Below are 23,604 nucleotides of genomic sequence, written 5' to 3'. Positions count from 1 at the left end.
GGCAGTTAATAGCAGAAACACTGAGATTTAGGAAAAACACACCTTCGGATGAAACCTTCCTGGATCCATGATGCAATGGCTCTGTGATACGAGGATAACTGAACAGTAATAATAATTAGATCAGGGATTGAGGTATGAAACATCCCATCTGAACAGCATGATGTAACGATGGAAACAGCAGGCAATCAACCGCTAGGTGTAGGGCCAGTGAATGTCTGCTGCAGTGAAACACGATTATAGATAAATGTATAGTTTTTTTTCTATGAAAGTCATGATGAAGCAAGAATTAGAGATGATTTGAATGAAATAGGGTTAGCGCTAAGGTTAGCGCCAAGGCTAAGGTTGGTTTTGCAGTTTTGGTTCATTGAGATTCCGTTTAGCATCAGCAGCATGATGCATCACATATTCTGCCTTGGGTCAGCTTACATTAAAAATAGACAGATTACATTTACAACAAATAAAACATATTACAGATGAAGTATTAAAATATCACATTGTATTTTCCATTGCATAAAGAAAAACAGACTTTAGTTTAAGAGAGGGAGAGATTTTAGATTTGTATAGTGTCATTTAGAGTGTAGTCTACTTTGTCTTGTACTATAACACTCTAATACGTAAAGTGCATATATGTACATACATGTGCAATAATATCTCTACTTTCATGAATCAACAAGCCCCCTACACAGTAGTAGAGGAGTTTGGTGAGGCTTTTAGACTCATTTCTTTCGGTGTGCTTAAAGACCACGGGATTAAATGAGGCTAAATAATTTTGTCAATTTTAAAAGATGAAGTTCAAAAAGGATATTTTTAAAGTAACACAAACTGATAGACTCTCTAATCTGCTACCCTAAATAAAAAAAAAAAACAACAACAAAGAATTAATAAGCGTGGGAGGTCAGAAGCGTTCTGTTCTGTAGTGAAGTATTTGCTAAACATGATTTAAACTGGTGGCAATCAATGCTGTGATGTTCTTTGAGTTTTGGTTCACTTAAAACATGTTTATGACATGAGGAGTTCGGTGGTTCATGATGGTGATAATAACATCAATATAAGCAGATAGGAGTGGAAGCAAAAGTATCATTAATGCATGTTGTACACTTCAAGAAGAGGGACAGAGTTTGAAAATTAAAATTTTTTTTTTGCACAAATATGCCTCATTACCACTTTATTGATGTACCCTCCGCTGACTTTCAATTATTCATCAGCCACTCAAAAAACTGTTTGCTCTGCCTCAACTGATGCTCCGTATCAAGACAGAAATCACATCCCTGCTGCAGCCGTAATCTTAGTTAATCAGCATCATTTAATGCACTTAGCCGCGCTGTTTCAAATTCAAATGAAACACTCGTGCAGAAAAGCAACCGGCGTCTGCCCCAGTTCTCATCGACGGGAGGGTTTGTCAAAAATGATGCAATTGGTCATTACGTCACGTCAGACGCCTCGGAGACATAATTCCGCCTGACAGTTGGATTCGCGCTCTGACAGCCTCAAACTTGTTGAGTTTTCTCTAAATACTTGCCACTGCAATGAGTTAAACATCCCCCGGAGGCAGCGCAGAGTTTTCCTTTTGAACAAACACCCGAGGGACACCAAGCTGGGACTGCACGAGGAACTGGAGGTCTTACGGAGCGGGCTGTTTGGGTTTATCTGATGGTACAATGGGTAATTTCTTCTGCCACTGTAGAAGGAAGGGAGGGAGGGGGAGGAGGGGAAAGAGAGAGATGAAAAGTGAGAGGAGAGTATGTTTAAGAGAGAATCTTTATCTGGGCTTAATTTCCCATGCTCAAGCAGAGTGGAGGATTTTTTTGCTGTACAGATCTCTTTTGTCAGATCCTACCTACCCATGGAAGACCCAGGGGCACTCTAAGAACATACGCATCACCTAGATTTGCCTCGCAGCCCAATCCTCTCCAGTGATCGCACCCTCTCCCCGCCGGCTTCTTTGTGTAGAGGAGATGAGCGAGCGTTTTGGAAATCAAATCTCAGTTTGTCGCAGCAAAAACTGGAGCAGACTTCCAAATTTGAATGGTGTGTGTGGGGGGGGGGAGTCATCTCTGCATAATTGTTCCGAGCGCGCACACACATCCTGTGATGGAAAAAAGGAGAGCTGAGAGCTTCCCAGGCAGACGCTGTGGAACCCTGCTCAGCCTCCCCCACTTGAGGTCTTTCCACACTGGAACTATCCACTAGGCTTAATTTGGATAAGGAATAAAACCAGTGGAATTAGCGTCCCCCCTTCTTGACGACGTCCCAACCGGGCCCTTGAAGCCCTGAGAGGCCGAGCGTGGCCGGTCTCTGAAGGCTGAACCACTTTGCAAGGGAGAACTCGGGCAGGTACGATAGTCATCATTGTCAAAAAGGAAGTGCACAACACTTCTGGGACAATGGAAGGTGCGAGTGAAAACATGAGGTGAGTGGAACAGGCTGAGGTGGAGATGGAAAGGGTGGAGTGGGGTGTTGGGGTGGAAGGGGTGGTTGCTCAGAGTCCCAAAGCTCCCTGGCAGTGATGACCGGAGTGTCCATCAGCGAGGTCTCCCGGGTGCCCACTGAAACAGCAGCGCTGGCAGAACTAAAACACACCCACCCTGGGAAAGTGCTTTTTCTCCCGCCAGACGCCTAGTGATGGATTGGGCCGGCCGCTCCGCACAATGCATTTGTGAGGAGAAATACAGCGGGGAGGTGGAAGGGGGGGTGAGGTGGAGAGGAGAGTTGTTGGGGCTCGGACAAGGTCTGTCAGAAAAACACTTCCACTTTACTCCTAGAATGCACTGAAATATTTAAGAGTTCGATATTTATTTCATTATTCCACACGTTGGATGTGTGAATGGACGTATGCACAAATGGAAGCAGGCAACAAAAGGTTTAAAGTCACGCACAGTTAAAACGTTCGCAACGAGACGAAGGCAAAATACGATCTGGGATGCAGACCGTTGGCCACGCTCGGGTTTTTATTCCCGAAAAGTCGGAAATTGGACCCGATTAAACAAAAGGCGGGCGGCGGAGGCACTCGGAAAGCTGGGGGTAGATCTCCGCAGTGGCCACGTCGAGGTTTTCCTCCTGAATGATGGTTGTGCTGAGAGGTATGCGCCGCAACCACACCTGCCAACCTCAGGAGTCAACAGTATTGATTAAAATGCCGCATCCTCTCAAATCCATCCCCATTTCCTTTGAAGGCAGAAATCATCCTTGATGCCTGCCAACGGCTTACTTACTTAGGGATTTCTTCCTTTCCATCTAGGTTGAATTAATTAATACATGCTTTTTTTTTTCTTAAATTAGCCCTCTGAGGAGCTATAACTCAAATTCCTGTATTTATGGAAGTAATGGGTTGGAGAAAAAAAAAAAAAGCTAAACTGAAATAATTATGCAGCCCAACACTTTGCTTTGAGAATAAACCGCAAGAAACCTGATGAAATATGAATGTGGATTGGGTGTAAAGATGGTTAAATATTTACAATCTTATGTTAGTCCACAACCCGAGTAAAGATGCTAGTCAACTGCAATAATTGCTTTACTACAAAACTTTGCGTTTGATTTGTGGATTCGCGGGGTGTCGTACAAGTTCAGAGCGCTTTCCTTTTGGAAAAAAAGTTAAAAAAATAAAAAAATAAAAAAACTACACCCATTAAAAATATATATTTCTGAAACTGCGAGCACACCCTGCAATTGTGTATGCGTTCTATTTTACAGCTTAATGTAATCAGGCAGGTTAGTTGCATCCTAAGCAAGAGCCGATACTGCTGGTGAGAGAGGGCACAGAGCAGGGAGCTGGAGCCCCCTCCGCCCCCCCAGAGGGACCGATCCTATATCAGGAGACTGGATTTTTCTACGCTAAAGAGGCTATTCAAACCCACCAATGCCTGAATTATTAAAGACACTGTATGTTTTTCAAAGCCTTGATTTAGCTTTTTAAGGGTTGGTATATGTGCTGTGCTGCTTGCGGTGTGGTTAGGGGCTGCGGGGTAGACGGGGGGGGGGGCATGAGGAAGCTGATGGTGGGAGTCGCAGGCTATCAGGAGCCGGATTGTTTGGGGTCTCTCCGCCGCCCCCGCCCACCGCCGGGCCTCGTCCGCTAAAATGGCCTTTTACTTTCTAAGCATGCTTTTACTGCCTTTGAAGAGTTATTTTCGCTGATGAAAAAGATATGCCGCCTCAGTTTAGAGCGAACCTCGGCTATTCACAAGGTTGTTTAATACTTTCCCCTCAGTTTGGCTTATAAATTTATCATCAGTCGAGTAGCAGTGGTCTCATGCAGCAGTACAGGCTTCCAGCTAAGTGGCCGAGGCGGAGCGAGCCAGGGAGGAGAAGGTGAGGCGAAAAACAAAGAGCGAGACAGGATGCGAAATAATTCACCACCCGGTCGATCCGGCGCTGGAATAGCAGAGTGTGTACTCGAAGGTTTTAAGACGGTAAAACGTCCTAAATTGGCGTTATCGATGCATCCCTTGGTTCTTAGATACAGTACAGAGGCCTCACTTGTTAACAACTTGTATGTTAATGACTTGAATTAGAAGTGATCAATCTGCTTTGCATGCAAGAGTTTCTCATCACTTTGAAGTGAAGGCATTGATTGGTGAGAATATAAGTGAATGAAAAGAATCGGTGGTGCTGTGGGCTCAGTGGGGCTGACTGCTGTGGAGTGGCCATCCTCCTTTCTGGTACCAGATCACAAAACAAAACTGCTGCCAGTACAACATATGTTGTGTATTTGTGCTATAAATTCATAGATGGCAGACATAAAAGCAAATAAAAGACATACACACAGACAACAGCAAACATCAGTTATTTCCGTTCGGCGCCTAAAAAGTATTCAACCCCCTTAACCTCTTATTGGTACAACCTCTAATTTAGCTTTGCTCTGCTTGCATTTCATGATAGACCAACAGTAGAAATGTACACAGGTGTTTTCTGGATGGAAAATTAAGATTTACAAATAAAAATCTAAGAAAGTGTGACCATTTTATCAGGCCCATAATACAGTTTTAACTCTTTTGCAGCCTCTGACAGGATTTTTTTCCCCCAGGATTTTGTTCAGGTAAGAAAATTACAAACCTAGACCTAGAACATTATCTTTTCCAGCTTGGAATTTCCTCACCATGTACCACCTGCCTCGATGTTCCTGATAAAAGTCTATAGAGGAACCAGCTGACTTATGTTTCCTTAATCAAAGTGAATGTGTAAAGTTTTGTCCTTTACTTAACTTTCCATCTTCTTGTGGACTGTGAGCGCCATCTGTGGCCCTGTTGAGGATCGCACCCCCATATCACCAGGTTCACCATGGGAGTGGTGATGCACAATATTAACTTTCAGTCACACATTGGATATTCTATGTAAGCTAAAAATACATATTACTTCTGCTTTCCCCCTACATGAACCTTATTTTATTTGACTGATGAAATAATATCTAAGCACATAGCTGTTATTTTTAAGTTCTATTTCTGAGGCTCAGTAGGATTCTACACTGTGGCTCTTCACACCCACTATTGAACATTCTTATGGAGAAACTTTATATACACAAGTGAGCTCACACACAGGTAATTGGATTAAGTTGTTTACAGATTTAATTGCACTGTTTGCCTCTGAATATATATTGAATTAATGAGTATCATGTGCTTTTCAGTGACTGTTATGTTTGTGGTTTCTCACTTCTCTCTAATTTTTCTCTTTCTGCAAGTGTGGAAGCAGACTTCTATATTTTTTCTTTCTGTATCAATCTATTTTTCTCACCTCCCTCCCTTTCTTTTACATTTCTGTGTCAATATAAGTAAATTGTTCCAGACAGCTATCAACTCAGCTGCCAAGTAGAGAATTATAGCAAAAGCCACTTTGGAAAGTAAGTCTGTTGGGTTTCTCCTTGGCAATCAGAAAACAATTTAGAGTTCTACACTGCTGGATGTGACATGTTAAAAAATAAAATAAAATTTAGAGAGTTCGTGGCTGCAATGTAAAAACTTTTTCATATCTATTGTTTAGTATTTATTTATTTTCAGTCCAACTTGGGTTATTTTATTATGCCAGTCCAGAATGAAATATGAACCATTCCAGGCCTCGATTGATTTAACACTACAGGGTTGGGTTATGGCGACAAATTGAAGGCCCGGGGGCAAATACGGCCCACCATAGCCATTTGTGGCCCTCTAAAATCTAGAGGGCCACATTAATATAACCTTCAAGATAACAATGGTCTGCTTAAATATTATATTATCAATCAAATGCAGTTTTTATGTCTGTACTGCCAAATTACATCAATGCGAAAGATGTCCAATATAATTTAATTTTAGGAAGTACTTACTGAATGCCGACAGCTATTTATTAATATTTTAATGGTTTTATCAATACCTCCTGCCACAATCAGACCTTTGAGGGCAAAATGAAAATGAATTTGACATCCTTCATTCAGCAGTATGGATGAGTTTTTTGGCTGCACATTAATATAGGACAGTAAAATGCTTTTTTTTCCAGCTATAAATGTTAGAAATCAGAATTGATTTCAATAAGCTGGCACAAACCTCCTAGATAACCCCGTCCTGCAAAAACACCCATCCAACACCGCCCCCTGCTTTGGCTCTGTGTTTTAGGGAAATAAGAACAGCAGGAAGCTGTTTATTATGATATTCCAGGTGGAATGTAGCTGGTATGCTGCCCACCAACCAGTTGTCTCCTCTGAATTTGTTACCTCAGGATCCTACCTGCATATCAAATCTAGAAAAAAAAAATCTCAAGATGTACCCAGTTCTGATTTATTCCACCAGTCTGCACCTCCAGCCTGGACAACAACATGCAAATCAATTGCATCTGTTACTCATTCATGGTATATACTACATAGCAGCATGCTAGCTGGATGCTTTATTGATTTGTTTCCTACAAGGTTATCGTGGATAAATAAATGATCCAGGCTCAAATTAAAGGTGCGGTGCCTGTTTCTGACGCCATCGTGCTTCTGGGGTTTAAATGACTGGAAGGAAATCTTTGTGTCTCTACATAAAGAAAAAAAAGAAAAAAAAGAGGATGGTTGCAGACGAAGTGCGGTGATATAACGCTCTGCTGTGCCATTTGTCTCAACGATCACAATTACATCATTTCCTCTCTTGAGGTGGGAGGGTACAAAAGCAAGTGGGACCGGTGATATCGCCCCCTTATCCTTCTCCTCCTCCTTCGGCCCAGCGCTGGGCCCGGCCTTTCTTTATTGATAGAGGAACGCCTGACAAAGCAGGCTAATTAAAGCAATGGTGTCGGCCGGCTCCCATTGATAAAGATTGGAGCAGAAGCACCTCTCTGTGTTGTCAGCGCCACAGAGCACCAGTCCCCTGGATCCCTCCTTCGCCTTTCATCTCCCCCACTCAGCCATGAAAAATTCATCCAAGACCTCCAGAAATATTTATTGTAAAATCTTAGGGAGAAGTGGTAGCACTGAAAAATTCATGGCCTCATTCGCCTCCAACAGCTGTGGACCCCTTAATTAATTTGATTGCTCACATTACACAATAAATTCATTTATACAATATTTATTTGTTCTTCAAATCAGGCTTGGTCTAACCACAAACACACACACACGCACACCTACACGCACACACACACACACACACACACACACACACACACACACACACACACACACACACACACACACACACACACAAGCCTCTGTAGTTTTCACTGTGTGTTTCAAACGCTCCACTCTGGACATAATTTTAATTTTTTTTCATTTATACTTTCTTTTCTCTCAGAATTTGCTGGTCAGTTAAAATGCAGAATGGTAATAACAATAACCTGTTTTCTTATTGTGAATCTTTGGAGCTTTAAAGTTTAATAAAGAGGCATCTGACTAAAATGTCCCAGTATCACCTTTGCTAACAGGGTGGGCTGCATAATTTACTCTCCTGCTAAATCTCCTGCAAGACGTTAGATATGTGTCAATATATCCTCCATTTGTATGTAATTTATGTAAATTATGCTAAAGCATCTCAGCAGCTAGCCAATAACGTCACTTGATCTCGAATTCAAGTTTATTTTTAAAATAATAGGATAATGCGTATTAATGAACATACACAAAATCATTCATTTAAATTATTAGTTAAAACTTTCTTTTATAAAGAGGCTTTTGATTTTGAATTTCTTTCATATTTTATGTCAGTCTGTCTTCCATTGTTATGTATTTGAATTGATTTGGTATACTTTTGAGTTATATCTTATGATACTGTTTGAATTAATTTTTAAAGTAAAACACTTTGTAACATTTGTTTTACAAATTATATACATATAAAGTATTAATTTTATTATTATTACATGTAACTACATGAGATTATAGTCAGGCATCTAATTTCCATCTCTAGTCCCATTGGTAGGCTAATGTTAAATCACAATAATAAATACAGAGATTTTTTTAAACATAATATGACACAGAATTCTATTCCAAGCTCTTTCTAAAGTGGAATTATGCAGTCCTAACTAGAACCTTCCCTATCTCATGCTACACCATGCAAAAACTCCGTTTGCACCGATGAATAGTCTCTCACTTTAGCAAGCAAAATGCTGAAAGTGTTTATCTGTTGGAATAGCAAAACCACTATGTGATTAATTCTAGTAAAACCTTGACTTCTTGGTGACACTCAGACTGAGCCACAGCTCTGAACTTACGTCCCACGACGATCAGGTGAGCAGCAATGTTTTTTTTTTTCTTCAGGTGATTATTAAGTTTTAAGTATCAGGAACGGCTAAATGTGCTGTTTACGTGTCCAACTGGACAATGTGGCCAGTGTTAGAAAATGTTTTAATAGTCACAACTACAATGTCCCTGCAATTAATTTGGCTAGCGTTAATTTCAAACTCTGAAATCTTAATGTGTAATCTTATCATTATAACCAGCTTATGTCACGTTAATTATGGGTAGTTAGCTAAAAAGTTACCAGGTTTATCAATTGTGGTAGCAATTTCGGTCCATCTCCTCTCCTTGTCATGTCAGTTATGATATGCTTAACACAAAATGTTGAGCAAAGAAATGTAATAATTACCCGAGTGGGGAATAAATGTTAACATTGAAGAAATCTCTGAACAGCAACGCACTTAAAAACACGAGCGTCAGGCTTATGGCTTTATGGATGCTGCATATTCCACAGAATGTTGACATCAAATATCTTTCCCTCTCTTATGGTTTTTGCTATTTACAGTTCTTTACCTTTGTAATTCCTTTGCCTACTCTTCATGTAGTATTTTGTCTTTGAGACTTGGATATTGGTGTGCACCAAGGTGGGGGGAAGATATACCTGCAGATTAGATTTGTCTTTTTTTTCTATGAATTTCACATGCACAGCAACCAATCTGTAGGAAACCCTGACAGCCAGAAGCAGCGAGTACCAGCTCCATGTGACAGGTGCCTCAGCCTGGTTCATAATCACAGTGTGAGAACCCATGCTGTGCGAAACAGACAACAACAGTTTTTATAATGATGGAATATTCACCGTGTGCACAACCTGGTAATGACACACTGCCTTCCAGAGGCTGAATTTACAGTTACACAACTGCAGTAGATTAGAGATAATAGCGCTTCCCCGACATTTCATTACCTATAGGGGTAGGGGGGGAGAATTCAGTTTTGCTGCCCACTGAGACTTGGTACCGGTCCAGTCTTGTACCAGGTGTAAGCCTTAGGGTGTGCTGGATCGGGGTTAATGGCTTTAGCGTGGTGTCATGTTCGGCTCTGCTGACGGCCACCCTCTCACCCCGCAAAGAGGGCAAAGAGGTCAACGGGGAAATTAGTCTCAGCCCTCCTCTTCATTAGCCTTGCTAATTACAGGGCGTATCTGCAGGGAAGACAGCCCCTACCTGGGAAGAGGCTCATGTTCTTTCTGCCGCTTCTCTCTGTTGCCTGCCACCACGGGCCCTGCCTTATGCCAAGCTCTAATGTGCTTTGATAAAAGAGGTACCTATTCCAGACTCAGCAGCTTCTCCAGGCGGTTTAGACGTTCAGTATGTCAAGTCAACACATACCGAAACCTGAGGATCAGTCTGCAGACTCCGACATGAAGACCTAGAATCTTGCACGCTGACAAGCTCTATTTTGTCCTGTGAGAGGGCTCTGTTCCAGGTTCTTTGCGCCGCTATTGATGGAGGGGGTGGCCTGTGACATTGCCTTTGGCCCCCATCGGCTGTTGTTCTCTGTAAGATGGCTCTTCCAGTGCTGGCAGTGCTCTGCCGAGCCAGGCTGCCTGCTGGGCGAGGTGTCAGAGTGATGATTGCTTTCTGACCTTGGCCGGCTCTCCATAACATCCATAATGAAACTTGCACTTTCTCTACAGCTGCCTCTAAATGGTAAAAGGTGCCTCGCTGGATGTCTTTGCCTTTGATTTTACAAGGTTGCTGGCATTTAATCCTTTACTCATTTCTTCTCATTGTGACCACTGACCTCTGGCTTTGCCTCCGACTTGCCCCGGCGCTGTAGTTGGGGCCTTGGTTTTCATTCATCTCTGCACTGTTGGTAGTTCTTTGATTAAGCTAGGAGAACAAGTGCAGGGAACCTTTAAGATCACCAAATCCTTTATAACTGGATGTAAACCCATGACCCAAACAGAGAAAACTAACCATGCCATTTCAAAGAATTTGCTCTCTGTACAAACTAATAAAAATGTCACTCATTGTAGGGGGTAGTAGATGAAAAGAAAACAGAAAAAAAACTTTAGTCATATTGTCACCTTTCTAAAATAATGGCCCACATCTTTTAGAAAAAAAGAGGCGGTGAGTTTTTTGCTGTTGTTTTTACCAAAATCACTTAAGGCAAAAAATGACTCAAGTTATTATTTTAGGACATGAACAGGAAACTCATTTGGTCAAATGAAAATATTATAGAAAATTACATTTAAGTTCTACAAAGGTGATACACTTTCTATTTCTTTCTTTGCCCCAAAACCTAACAAACCGGAGTCAACATCTGATTATTGGTTACAATGTAGAAGGTGATAAGGCTCATTTCTTTTAACATACCAGTTAGGTTGAATTCAGTTTGGTATGTGCCTTGGTTGTTCAGTGTGCTTTCATTCAGAACCAAGTTGGTCAAAGCACAAACAGAAATAAAGTGTGTTTTGTCGCCAACCCTCCAGCGTTCTTAAGAAACGGGGTTCATTTGTCCCTACAAGCTTTTTATCCTGTGTGTGGTCCGGTGGGTTAGAGCTTTTTTTCCTTTTTTTTTTGTGGTTTCGGGAACTGACAATCTGATGAGACGCCCTGTGACGTTTTCTGTGATCCTTCAAAGTGTTGTACTAAGACTGTGGGGAAAATTAAATGGGCGGTATTATGTATTTTTCAGGCACATAGAACAATCAAACAGCTATGTTACCTTCAGTTGTTATAAAAATGCTGTTTATATCAAACATAATTTGAATGACCTGAAAGATAAAGACATTCAAGATTAAGTCATTAAATCCATGTGGAGCCAAAGTTTGAAAATCCTCCAATTGTTTGAGTAACTTATCATGTTACGACGCCTCAGGTGGAAGAGTTTCCTGTTCATGAGCACAAAAAAATCTAATGAAAGAAGAAATATCCTGATTAGCATCATTGAAGTATTCAGCAACAGGAAAATCCCAGTTATTTTAACATGGGAAAAATTTCGCTATAATTAAAATTAAAAATTACATAATTACCTACTTAAAACAAGCTCCTATATCTTTCTGAAAAGTTACTTGTAAGTTAGTTTTGTCCTTTTTCAAGTCTACTAATTTATTTGCACTAGAAACTAGACCAAAAATATTTGGTGAGATTTTGTGTTTTTGCAGTGTGCAAACTTCAGCAATTACTGTCCCTACATTAGCAGAGCAATTGAAAACATACATTATTAAGCCATCTTTTGAATCTTTTAACGGCACAGTTTTTCTAAATGAGCATGTTTTTGGTGATAAAAAGTGATCTGAGAAGACAGCCGCTCGCCGACTGCGAATGTAAATGATCAGCATGCTGCAGAAGACACTGGAAGTATGAAAGAAAATGGGTTAACAGCAAGAGAGACGGAAGAAAAAGGGAGCTTTTAGGCTGCACTCCTGTCTGAAAAGTTCCACTGATCAGCTCAGCATCTCTTGTTCCCTGCTAACCGCTATCCCTCATCCCAAACTGTCAAAAAGCCATCAAGATCAAATCCCACGTCTGCGTGGCAGGCCCAGAGAGAGAGTTTTCTCTGTGATACCGTACAACCCCAACAGACAGGGGAGCCATAGAAAGAGCCCAGCCGAAATCTAGAACTGCTGCCACATCTTCGGCAGCCATTACTGCCTGTTTTTTTTTCTTTCTTTTTTTTTTGTGACATGATTTTTTGATATGTCACCTTCTGATCCAATGAAGGTTTCTGCTGGTCTCGCCTCAAGGGGTCGTGGAGGGTTGGGAGGGTGTAGGCGGCTGCGCTTGCAGAAAAAATAAAAAAAGAGCATTTTGCATTCAATTGCTCCCCGTTTGGTGCTTGTTTCCCAGCCACATCTGAGGAGGGGAGCAGACAAACAGATATCCAGAGGAGCTTTTCCTCCTTTTTCATCCCTGTTGTCGAGTTAATCTACGGCAGATTCTTCCAGGATGCGGCGTGCCATGTGAGTTATTGATTAGATCCCGGCAGGCTCGCGCAGCCGTCATCCTGAGCCTCCGTGGAACAATGAGGGGAGGGTTGGTGGGGGTGGGGGGTGCCCCCACCCCAACCCCACCAACCCAGCCCCCCTCCAGAGGAGCCGTACCTACAACTCTGAACATGCCACTTTACACTTGTAGTCGCTGTCGGGAGCAAACAGCGGAATTCAATTTACGCCGCTTTTAGACAAACGTAAACACAACGCGCGCAAAGTCACAGCTGCAAATCTCAGTAGTCCTGAATGCGACCGGCGAGGTGAGACTCGACTTAAATTTACGGATGTGAAAATTAGAAAGAAATATGGAGATTTATATATTCTAAATAGTGATAAAAATAGTAAAAAGCTATATAAACATCTCCATGTGGACGGTTTGTACAGTAAGGAAAGCGGCGTGACTGGCATACTGAAGCATGCTGGTGTTGGTTTTAGAAGCACTTCAGACTGAGTCGGTGTTAATACAAAGACAAGTTAATTAATTGCAGGAGAATGTCTGATTGGTGAGTCTCTAAGGAAAGAGGTTTGAGAGTAAAAAAGGAGGACCTAGTGGAACAATGTCAGAAGGTCAGAAAGCCTCCCTGACTCCTGTAATCCCTTCCACTGTGATGTATGGCCTCCTGTGATTAACTGTCTGATTATCAGGCAGAAAAGCTGCAATAAAACAGGTCAGGAAAACACGTCTCAGTCAGTTTGATGAAGTCTCTTTTTTTCCCCCCCAGTTCTTTCTCAACGTCCCTCGAGCCAAACGGCACGATCAGAAAAAACAAACACATCCTCGGTTGGTTTAATACATGTTGTCCTTCCCTTTTTCTTTTTTTTGTATATTTAAGTACCACGCATGAAGTCACAGTCATATTCAGGTACGGTGTAGAGCAGCTGGATGTATCGCACCGCGCCTCTCCCCCTGCCCTGTGGTTGTTTGCTGACAGTCGACTCAATCAGTTATATACAGTGTCATCAGAAGAAAATCAAACGGAGCGGTTGTTGCTTTTGATGTGAACAGATTAAACCATCAAAGATCTTAATTGTTCCTAAAACGCTTTCAGATCCTTAGTATTCCCTTTGCTGACGCCGTCTTCCATCTGTCTCCCAAATGCTGAAGCATCCTCACCATGCAGAGCCAGTGGGAACAATGTAAGGCCTACTAATTGTTCACAATTAAATCCTCATAAAAACGTATAAAACTGCTAAAAACAATCCATTTTTAGCCATTGATACAAATATCACTGCTGTTATTGTCAAATGTCAGACATAATCCAGAACTAATAATACAAGGAACTGATGTCAGACAAAAACACAAAGAAAAATCATCTTTCAACCCATTAGGAGATAAAAAGCCTCTAGTGAAATAGTGATTTGAGCTGCGTTTCCATTAAATACACACTTTGACATTTCAAAAAAATAAAAAAAAATTAGCTTCATGGAAACACGGCAATTTTGAAAAAAAAAATCATTTTCTGATCAAAGTTTTCGGCTCTAGGATGAGGTGCTTTTTTCCAATCTGACTCTGAGGTCAATATCTTCGCTGGAAAGTGCAGAAAAATTGCAATTATGTAATTACATTTTTCCAATGTATTTCCAAACTACATATCTCTGGTCTGGTCTGAAATATCTCCTAAAGGGGCTCCTATGTGTTTCATCTACATATGACATTCAGCTCTCAGGCCTGCTTCCATGCAGTGGCTGGGCTCTTTCGCCTACCAGAGGAAGACTTGGGTTGGAGTTCATGCTGGTGTCATCAGGCTGATATGTTCAGTGTGTTCTGTTTGCATCATCAACACTGTTTTCACAATAATCCAACGAGTTACAAATGCTTTTGTTTTACACTTCCACTACCAAAAACAAACAAAAACTCTGCTCTTAAAGACACTAAACAGTTCATATTTTGTGGAAAGACACAGAAGAACGTATGCCACTCCTAGCCACTTCTCATATATCAGAGGCAAATCGGGGCAATTAGGAGCGTAAAAGTTGCTGGAGTGGTAGAAGTGGCAGAACTTTGCGCTGGCAGTAATCTTGGCTTCACAGTGGGTCTTGGCCCCAGCTTCAACCTCTGTCTTTTATCTTCCCTTTGTTGCCGTGGCGGAGTTGAAAAAGAGATTCCACACTCCTCCTCCTCCCTCTTGGAGTGTGACTCCGTGAAGACGACTGCCTTCAAGTAACAAGCTCTCTCTGCCCAGCATCACTGCTACCAACAAGCACCACACCTCGCCCCACCTCTTGCACTCCCCTTTTCTGCCTTCTTCTTCTTCTTCTTCCCTGTTCTCCAGCTCTGTGCTTAGCAAACATCAAAGGGACCTATCATACCCCAATGGTTTAAATCTTTTAACAGGGAATAACAGCCGGAGTACATCCAGACCCCATCGCATCCCACAGTCATGTCGCCATGTGTTCCCGCAATGATTGCCAGGGGAGAGGCTCTGGCCGCGTGGAGAGCTCTTCTGGTGGTGCGTGTTTTCTCCGCAGGACCGCGAGGAGCCGGACCCCCGAACCCACTCCCCCCTCACAGCCCCGCGCTGTGATCAGGGGCCAGCCCAAATTCTGTTTGAAATGTGAATGGGCTAATTTTCATCACCCTCCCTCACGCTAGGGGAAGGTCCCAGGTGCCACAGCATGCCAAGGGTCATCATTAGAGGGCGGCTTGCTCGCCTTCAAAAAACACACACAAAAAATAAAAAAAAAACATTTATATATTTATATATATATATATATATATATATATATATATAAGAACATTCGGCGGCGTCTTGTGGCAGTGTTTTCTCTTTCATTCTTTTATTACTTCTCTGTTAAATTCATAATCATTAATGAATAATAACAAAACTCACAGAGCCCACATGCTCCTGGCTCCCCCCAACTCATTTTCACTTGATTCTTTTTATTGCGCCCTCCTTCCCACCGCCCTCGCTGGTGAATAAACAAACAAAATAGTGACTGAAATGTGGAGACGACCTAGCTTGAAATATGGGGAGAGAGGGTGGTGTGTGTGTGTGTGTGTGGGGGGGGGGGGTGCATTAGAAATTCAGACGGATTCCATGATCAAAGCGTGCTCAATATCTCTCAGCTGTTCAAAGGGACTTGTAGAAAACAAATGCGATGTGACCAAGTGAAGAGGAGCACTCATTAAGAGCTAAAGCATATAATGACAGGTAAGATGAGGAGACGGCGCCGCGCTCTAATTCTCTCCCCCCACTGAACAGGCATTTGTTTGCTTTCGCGTGTGTTCCTGTGTCTTCCTCGCGCCCGTGTTTTTTGTTGCGTTTGATATTGATTAGGGAGGGAATAGGAGAAGAGGCACGCTGGGGTTTGAGACGCCGCCATCGTGCTCCCTTCCCTTCCCTTTTTTTTTTTTTTTTGTCAGAGACAGCCCTTAACTTGGAGCTGTTGTTCTGAGCCCAGGCGCCAAGCACGGGGAGTTTGGGTTGCTTTGCACGCAAAGTCGCGAGGAGCTAAACGCCTCCCTTTTTGGGTCTGCAGGGTATAAAAACCACCCCATTGTTTTCTCTTTTGTGCTGTTAGGAGAAGAGAGCACATGTGAGTTTGGCACCTAGCTCGCCATAATAAGAGCTGCTCTGTGCATTTAGATCTAGTAGACAAAATAATATTCTAATTAACGTCCTTGTCTCCAGAGTGCATGTTAAATACTTCTTGATGTGTGAATCCGAGCCGATAATCAGGGCAAAGAAGAAGTGCGCCGAGGCCCTGGCGAACGGCGGTAGACGGATGATGCGTCTTTCGCCTTTCCCTATCTGCTTTCAGGTCCTGACCTTCTGCAGGCACACACCTCCAAATGAGCTGGCTCAGTTTTGCAGTCTTTTTGTGCTTGGAGGAGCCATGAAATATTCAGGCTTAGTGCTTCCCTGAGACCAGACTGGTGGCTGTGGCTTTGTTAGTATCACCCCCCCACCCACCACCACCACCACCGCCTCCCACTACCTCCTAATGCCTGTCCGGAGTGACCACTCTCCACCTTGAACCACGCTTTGGAGAAGCTTGGATTCAGGAGGGCACCCCCTCCAAACATAATGTCCCGTTTTCTGCTCGTCTTCACCGAAGGTTTCTCCCTAACCCACTCGACGGGAATTTGTTGTGCCGTCATGCATTTCCTCCCCCCCGCCCCCATCTTCGCTTGATTGTAGCACATCTGCTTGTATGGCTATTTCCAGCAGGTAAGGGTGCGGGATATAGCTCTGTGTGGACTTTGTCAATTCATGACCAATGGCGAGGTCCTGCATTATACACTAAGCTGAGCAGGAGAGCAGGCTTGTTTTATTCACAACCTCGTGGATTCAAACAGATTGCTCAGACTGGGGAATTGAAGCAGATACTATCATACAGGTCCAAGACATGGAGAGAGAACAGGTAGGAATAAACTATGTATAAAAGCACTGGTAAGCTTTAGCCTCAGGCAAACCCACACGGGCTACAATGTTACCCTCCCTAAAGCCACAATCAATTCTTGGCTTCACCATATCCAAATGTTTATTTTTTGCTCAGCTGAAATATGACAAGTCGTTCTGAGATACAATTGTACCCCTGGCTCACGCTTGTATTACAGGCGCCGTAGTTAGGTTTGCCGACCGTGACTTCAGAGCTGATCAGATCTAAGCAATTTCTAAGTACCGACAGTTTCGGTCTTCACTGTTCATCGCAGAGTTGAGGAATGCGAGTGCTTCACGCCGTTCCCTTTTGTCCGCTTCAGAACCGAGCGAGCGGGCGGAACTAGCAGGTATCGACCGGTCTTAACAATTCAAATCCCTCCACACTCTAAATCCTGCATGTCAGAGCTAACAGCTGTAACATATTTCCGCTCTACCCCCTCTCCCCCATCCAACCCGCCCCTTTCACTTTCAGAAACATTATCATCTAATTCAAATTCATAACTCTGATGGCTTTCAAGCATCATCTATATAATCCTGGAATCATTTTTTTTTTTCTTCCAGCATGTCCGTCTACATCTTGAGACGTAAATAACTATCCCATGGCAAATTCCTGGGTAAAAGGGCAGGATGTAGATGACATTGCCCACGTGGCTCGTCCATCCCGTGTGATACATAAAGCTGGCTATCCGCTCCGTCAGGCCTGACATGCTCTTAATCCAGCCTGACGAAGGGATGTGCTCTGGTGGTTAGCGGGGGCTTCGCCGAGGCGACGAGTGCCAGCACCGCCCCAAATCCCACCTCCACCTCAATCTTTCTGTCAGCCTCAATCACGCTACATCTATAAGCATTCCATTAACCCAGGAGTGAAGAGCTAAATTGGTAAAAGTGTGTGGATGTGTGTGTGTGTGGAGCTTTTCTCACCACCCTTTTAGGACCTGTCTTGGTAATAATCACTACCCTTGTTGAGAACGGCTGATCTTACGCCCAGTTCTGATGTGGTGGGGCACAGGTTTTAGGGTTAGGGGTTATGGTAGGGTTAGGGCTATAAGTGTATTGATTGATGTTAGGGTTATTTAACACAAATACATCAAAAACAGCACAATGTGTCAATAAGAATCAGTGTCTCAGCTTTGCTTTTTTCATCATACATGAGGAAACATGACTACCTCCCTCCGTACCCTATTGGCACTTGGTGCACACAAAGGGAAGATCTAATTATAGTGTGCTTAGGCCACGGCTGCATGCTCTGTATAAGTGGCCTTCCACTGCAGCGCTCCTTTCAGGCAGCAGTCTCTTGGAAAGCAGCTCAGGGTCTCAGATTCGGGTTGGGGATGCTCACCCGTTTGGAAACGGCGCTACACCTGAGGGCTTGGAGTAGGAAGGAACCGCAGAAATCAATGCTCATGCTGAAATCTGTATGGCTGCGTAAATACCAGTAAACAGAACACTTGGCTTCTATTTATTTTGTGGCCCTACCCAGGTGAGTAATGAAGATATAGTGAATACAGTCAGCTTAGCAAGAATGAAAGCAGATGTAGCTTTTTTTTTTTTTTTTTGCATGACTCAGATAAACTAATTTAAGGAAGCTCCACTGTGGCTTTATTTGGTGTCATGCAATAAATTCTGGACAGTTCAATTTCTTCTCTGATTTATTACCACATTGTACCTCTAAAGACCAACAGACTCTCCCTGAAGATTGTCCACCGTTGTGCGGTAATACTGCACAACCCCACCAGGGGGCAGTATGTGACTTAAAAAGATGCTCTGATGGAGCCCCATGCTCTGACTGGGCCCTGTGGTCCAAAAAACAAAAAACAAAAAAAAAAAAAAAAAACAAAGAGAAAAGAAATACAAATCCTAATCAAAACAGTGTTCTTTTCCACAAAAGCAGCCCTTACAGCAAACATTAGCAAGTCTCCAATGAGCCGTGGATGCAGCTTGGAAATTGAACAACTTCTAAACAATCAAGCCTTCTGTGTTCAAACTGCGTGTGTCGTTTCTAAGAGTCGGCTGGACCCTCCTTACTGTTAATTGTTTTCTTGGGATGTCCAGTTTAACGCAGCTAAGTTCTTATGATGGACACAATAATAGAAAGTATTATTTTTTGTGTTAGATAAACTACATATCTGTTAGTATATTTCTATGCCTCTGAGTTTGATTCTGACATACATATGTGCCCTAAAAAGCCAATCCAGTAACTGCCTTGTCATTTTGCTACAATGCCAAAAAAAACAGAAAAGGTGAAGCACTTTGGTTTAAAGATTCTTGTCCGATGCGCTTGAAGATCCAAATAATGAATGTCACAAGACATCGGTTCTCATCAAAAATGCAGGTGAGCGTGACCACGGCCCTGACACGTGCAGCGGTCTATAAACAGAGTCAATTAGGAGCGCTGTGGATTATTTGTTAATTAAATAGGGGGCTACCTTAACCACAGAGGTACAGCCACTCACACCTCACAGTGCAACACTAACAGCTGCCAGGCCTTGTTCTGAGAGAGAGGGAGTGGGTGAGGGGGGCGTTGTTCATTAAGCAGCACCGTCTCTCCTGGGCTTGTCCACCTGCCTTGATCACGTTTGCATTAATAATGCATCGCAGAGTGCAGTAATACAACCATTACGTCCGCCGCTCCTTTCAGCCTCAATCGCTGGCAGCTCCGCCGCCGCCAACACTGGCTGGGGGGGAATTGTAATCTTTTTCTCCTTTATCCGAGGCCTCCTCTTCTATTGCCACCCCCAAAAGAACACGCTTCTGCCGTGTGCACACACCAAAATGGCTTTACCCTTTCTCTTTTGGGTTCACTAGACTTTGAAAACAATCCGCAGCCTACGCCAGATGAAAGCTGACCATTTGGAGGAAGGCCGGGCTGAAGCAACGTCCATTCCTTCACAGGTGCTCATTTGGCGAGGCATCCGCTGCGGCAATGAGAAACAAAAGATGGGATCACGTGCCTTTCAGACCGTCCGTGAATCTCCACCAGAGATTTTCCCGCTGGTTGTCGGATTCCGATCAGGAAGCGCTGCAAAAGATTCAAACACCTGCGATCATATCTGTGGGCTTCACATGAAAACGACGCAAACCGAGATGAAAAGGCGGCGCTTGGAAGGATCACTGTCCGTAGCCGTCTTTGTAAAAGGAGAAAACGATATCCAAACGGTCAACAGGAGGAATTGAGGCGGTTGTGGAGCAGGCCCGGCTGCTTGCCGCTTGGGTAAACATTACTTATTATTTTCTAATGTAGCACTCCTAAGCCTGAGCTCAGATTTCCATTTGGTGGCAAACATTAAGGAGATCCAGGAGCCATCCAAATGGCCAAGTAATTAATGTTACCACGCACGCCCAAGATATTAGAATGTTAACAGTGTTGGAGCCATGTGATTCCGAATACAGAGTGAGGGCTTTATTACGGCGGCCCAGACAGGGGGTGACATCCCTCCTAATTGGGGACATCAGAGTTCCTGCTGCTGCGTCTTATCCTCAGTTCAGATCATTCCTCTCTCTCTCTCTCTCTTTTTTTTTTAATTTATTCACTTTTCCCTCTCCCCCCCTCTTTCTTTCTCCTTCTCTCTCCCGCTCCTTATCACTGGGATCTGCTCTCATTAGCAGGCGGCAGCGGCCCCCCTCGTTTGCATTTCAAGTGCGGGCGTTGCGCAGGAGCAGCCCCATGTTACTGTCAGGAAGGGAGACAGAGAGAGGAGGAGGATGGAGGTGTGTGTGTGTGTGGAGGAGGAAGGGGGGGGAAGCCAGTCGAGAGAAGGAACCATCGCACACAGTTGATGCTTCATCACGCCGCCGCATCCCGACATCTGGGGCCGTCTTTTTTTCCCATGAGCACCAGTGTGTCATTAACAGGATTAATCTGGGCCCTAATTTCCTAATGATCGCTGTTTTAATGTACGTGAACGAGCGCAGTCTCTTGACTCATTACCGCCAATTTGCCTGAGACACACATAATCAGACTCCCTAACAACTCACCAACATTTATTTTTGCTAATGTGATTTTCTCTCTCTCTCTCTCTTTCTCTTTTTGCCGTTTCCTCTGTGGATAAAGCAAACATGGGTTTACTTCTGGCTGAGTGGATTCCCAGTCAGAGCTCACTGTACGCTTAACCAACACCAAATACCATGCAAATGAGCAAAACCCAAAGTATGACTATGATACGAGCTGCAAGCAGCAAGCTCCAAAAACAGATTGCTTGGTGCGTCTATCTCCATTAATCTTGACAAAACTCCACAATAAGGCACAGTGATTGGAAAGGGAAGGCCATTGATCGTTACCAACAAGTGTAGCCCAGCCTGGGGAAGCGGTCCTGGTCCTTGTGGCCTGTGGTCTGGCACCAACCCATAAACACTGAGATGTATTCAAGCCCCGGGGCAGCTGGAGGGCAGACCTGTGAAACCTGGCCACACCGTCCTGGTTTAAGGGAAAAATCTCGAGAATTCGCACCCAAGAGGGATCCTGTACAGCTTCTGTGACAGTTGACCTTTAACCCACCCTTCCCCCACAATCATTCGCCGCGGGGTCTCTGGGGCAACAACAAAAACTAAAAAAAAAAGAAAGAAAATTAGTTCAAGTTGCGTCTTTGCAGGTCAGTAGCCCCCCTGTGTGATTCCAACATGCTGAACATGGGCAGAGAGTAACGAGAAAAATCCCTGGAATCACTATATTCCCAAAAATATGGATAATCAAGGAGCAAAAATGTGTATTTTCTCATTTCTCATTCAAAAAACAGAAAAGTAACCATTCTAAAATCATACTGCTGCTAAAATCCATATTGTTTAATGCAGTAACTATAATGTTATCTGTTGCTCTTTAGATTTTGATAGAACTTTATTAAGCAAAAGTGTCAAATAAACGGCTGCAGCGGTGGTGCAGGGGTAAAGTGAGCGACCCCATACGGAGGTTTCAGTCCTCGACTGTTCAAGTCCCGACCTTTTGACCTCTGCCCCCTCTCTCACAACGCACTTTTCTGTCAATTAAAGGCCACTAGAACCAAAAAGAAACTTTTATAGAAATTTACATGAACTGAAATAAACACCAACTAAACTTACTAGTAAATTTCCAGAGCTTACCAAGCATAATATTATGACTTTAGTGGTTTTAAAAGCAGAACTTTTTAATCCCTTGCTACACCCTGATGCAGCTAACCGTCACACAGTCCTATCAGTCGTTTTTCGCTGAACTGCTGACTGAGTTGGTGATCTCATTTAACCCTTTTGCGTGCGAGGACTGAGGCAAACGTAGAGGACTGTGGAAAATTATACAAGTTTTACGTGTGTGGGGTCGGTTGGACCCCAATTCTGGACACAAGGGTTAAAGTTGTTTATCACCTAAAAAACAAACCACTGCCTCGCCCTGTTCAAGGCTGTTGCGAATCATTAGGACACAATAAAAAAAAAATGCCCTGAACTTTAACAACTTTACTTATAATATTCGAACTGGACCCCGCCAAAAAAAAAAAAACAAAAAAAAAAAAACACACATCTCCAACTTCAGTCATTATCTATTGAATGTCAGGAAGGCCAAAGTGGAAACATGCAAAAGAAACGAGCAAGGCAAGTTTCTAAAATAGCACGCAATCACTTTTTGTTATTTCAAAACTCTTGATAGTGGCTCATTAACAAGTTCGATCACCTCTGTCAAAGCTTAACACCAACAGTCAAGTATGGTGGTGGATTATTTGGGTCCAAAAGAAGCACACAACCTTTGCACCTTGTAGTTATTCAGCTGCCTGTGAACTCCTCTGGAGATCGACGTGATCTGGAGGCAAATATGAGGCCATCAGGCATCCAGATTGTGTCATTACTGTTGTAATAATCCAGAATAAAGCAGCAGATTTACTGTGAAACACCTTGAAAGAATCAAGGTGTTTGAATGGCACAGTCAATTTAAATTTAATCCATAATTGTCCTTAATTTTCTCTATCTGAATGATGACAAAATCCATTCAAAGTTTTGAATGACCTTTGAGACTACCTCACTTTGTACTGTTTTGTTCAGAAGATGGGAATCTCTCCATATGTTTTGGTGGACCAAACATAACTGTAATATATCTTTACTCAGAATTTTAGAACTCGTGTTGGGTTAGGTCTTATTATTAGAATGCATGTCTTTCACACCTTTTTTTTTTTTTTTTACATATTTCTTGGTTATTTATACATAGACTGTTTCAAATCATGAGATCACTTACTTAAAATTCACTTTTTAAGCAGCAGAGCTGCTAAAGACGTAAATGACCTTGCTCTCAAACTGTTGCTGCTGGTTACATAATAAAGTGATCTCTGGTTTTACATTTGGTGAAATATTACAGGACTTAACATAAAAAGAAATTCTTACTTTTTATGTTGAGACTAAAATTGTGGAAATCAATAAGTGACTCTGATCACATGAACTGCTGGATTCTGCAACTGCATGATAATGACAAACAGAACAGAAAGCCTCCCAAACACGGTCAGACACCATCAGGTAATTACTGCCATGCTGATGAGTAAAATGAGCGATCAATAGTCATTTGGGTCATTCGATATGATGAATGTGGGTGAAATGACAGACAGAAGCTCTTTCATGTCGCTCTTAAAGTGACAGATCTTACATTGAATACCTTTTATAGCTTTAAGTGGGTT

The 23,604-nt window shown here is 42.9% G+C and overlaps 1 long non-coding RNA gene across 1 annotated transcript in view; it reads right to left on the bottom strand.

The window, feature by feature from the left end:
• Positions 1-588: 588 nt before the first annotated feature.
• LOC148160014 (uncharacterized) overlaps positions 589-23,604 on the bottom strand; it is a 161,377-nt gene continuing 138,361 nt past the window's right edge. Inside the window, exon 3 of the long non-coding RNA XR_015762722.1 lies at positions 589-1,678. This is a non-coding gene — a long non-coding RNA (uncharacterized LOC148160014). The remainder of the gene's footprint in view (positions 1,679-23,604) is intronic.

Source organism: Poecilia mexicana, unplaced genomic scaffold (assembly GCF_051168715.1).
Source record: "Poecilia mexicana isolate PSO_F unplaced genomic scaffold, ASM5116871v1 scaffold_4, whole genome shotgun sequence".
Taxonomy (NCBI): Eukaryota; Metazoa; Chordata; class Actinopteri; order Cyprinodontiformes; family Poeciliidae; genus Poecilia; species Poecilia mexicana.
Note: the sequence above shows the minus strand (reverse complement) of the source record. Positions and strands in the feature narration are given on the sequence as shown.